This window comes from Ips typographus, linkage group LG9 (genome assembly GCF_016097725.1).
Source record: "Ips typographus isolate SLU linkage group LG9, UJ_Ityp_2.0, whole genome shotgun sequence".
Classification (NCBI taxonomy): Eukaryota; Metazoa; Arthropoda; class Insecta; order Coleoptera; family Curculionidae; genus Ips; species Ips typographus.
Genome location: NC_138430.1, coordinates 1,757,545 through 1,759,889, shown reverse-complemented (window position 1 = coordinate 1,759,889; position 2,345 = coordinate 1,757,545).

Here is a 2,345-nt window from a genome sequence, read left to right as displayed (position 1 = left end):
CAATCCAAACTTGTTAAGAAAGCTTCAGGTAGCATTTTTGACTACTCAAATACACCAACAAGCTTTCTGTCTTTAATTTGACAATTCAGGAACACTAAAATGCTTGTAGCTCTGGTTTTGACAATCCAAACTTGTTAAGAAAGCTTCAGGTAGCATTTTTGACTACTCAAATACACCAACAAGCTTTCTGTCTTTAATTTGACAATTCAGGAACACTAAAATGCTTGTAGCTCTGGTTTTGACAATCCAAACTTGTTAAGAAAGCTTCAGGTAGCATTTTTGACTACTCAAATACACCAACAAGCTTTCTGTCTTTAATTTGACAATTCAGGAACACTAAAATCTTGTAGCTCTGGTTTTGACAATCCAAACTGATTAAGAAAGCTTCAGGTAGCATTTTTGACTACTCAAATACATCCACAAGCTTTCTGCTTTTAATTTGACAATTTAAGAACAGTAAAATGCTTGTAGCTCTGGTTTTGACAATCAAAACTTGTCAAGAAAGCTTCAGGTAGTATTTTTTTACTACTCAAAGACATCGACAAGCTTTCTGTCTTTAATTTGACAATTCAGGAACACTAAAATGCTTGTAGCTCTGGTTTTGACAATCCAAACTTGTTAAGAAAGCTTCAGGTAGCATTTTTGACTACTCAAATACATCCACAAGCTTTCTGTCTTCAATTTGACAATTCAGGAACACTAAAATGCTTGTAGCTCTGGTTTTGACAATCCAAACTTGTTAAGAAAGCTTCAGGTAGCATTTTTGACTACTCAAATACATCGACAAGCTTTCTGTCTTTAATTTGACAATTCAGGAACACTAAAATGCTTGTAGCTCTGGTTTTGACAATCCAAACTGGTCAAGAAAGCTTCAGGTAGCATTTTTGACTACTCAAATACATCGACAAGCTTTCTGTCTTTAATTTGACAATTCAGGAACACTAAAATCTTGTAGCTCTGGTTTTGACAATCCAAACTGATTAAGAAAGCTTCAGGTAGCATTTTTGACTACTCAAATACATCCACAAGCTTTCTGCTTTTAATTTGACAATTTAAGAACAGTAAAATGCTTGTAGCTCTGGTTTTGACAATCAAAACTTGTCAAGAAAGCTTCAGGTAGTATTTTTTTACTACTCAAAGACATCGACAAGCTTTCTGTCTTTAAGTTAACGATTTAGGATCAATAAAATGGTTGTTTTACAAGCAAAACTCTTCAAGAAGGCTTCAGACAGCATTTTTGTCTCCTCAAAGACAACAAAAAGTATTCTCTGACCTCACCTATCAATTCAAACTCATCCAGAAAGCTTTAGGTAGCATTTTTGACTACTCAAAGACATCGACACCCTTTCAATCTTTAATTTGACAATTTCGTCACAGGAAAATGCTTGTTTGACAATCAAAACTCTTGAAGAAGGCTGCAACAGCATTTTTGCATAAGCAATTAGCATTCTGACACAAACGCAACATTCTAAAGACATTAAAATTGCTTCCTGTCTTTGTTTTGACATTCCAAAGCATTCAGACAGCATCCTTTACTATTCAAAAACAACAAAATAACGTCTATTTTTAATTTGACAATTTACAAACATTAATTGCTTACAGATTTTGTTTTGACAATCTAAAGTTTTCAGGCAGCATTTTTGACTATTCAAAGACATCTAGAAGCATTCGGACATCAATTTGACAGTTTAAAGGTATTAAAAATGCTTGCAGATTTTATTTAAAAGACCATACAGTCTTTTTGACTATTCAAAGACATCAGGAAACGTTCTGTCTTTAATTTAATGATAAAGAAACAGCAAAAATTCTTCCAGTTGGTATTTTGACAATATAAATAGCCTTCCTAAAGGCTTCAGAAGGCATTATTGACTGTTAAAGACAGAAGGAGACTTTTTGTACTCAATTTTGACACTTTGAAGACATTCAACTTGATTGATGACGATTTGACTTCTTCGAGTCACTAGAAATGATGATCTTTTGACAATCCATACCTCTCACGACAAAAAAGACATTGAAAAGAACTTTGACAACCCAAACACGTCAAGACATCTCTAGACAGCATTTTTGACTATTGACACTTTTGAGACGTCAAAAATGCCTCTAGAAATGTTGCGACAATCCAAGTAACCCAGGCAATCTTTGGACAGCATTTTTGACTATTCACAGACACCGAGAAGTATATTCTAGTTGCAATTTGACACTCTATATTGCGCTGATGTAATTAAGGGCATCAGTGGTGTGCGACTCGTCAACTGTCAAGTCAACTGTCGACTGTCAAATTGTTGTGTCTACACCATTTGATCATTTTTCTTTTCTTTCAAACCTTAAAAATAAATGAACAACAA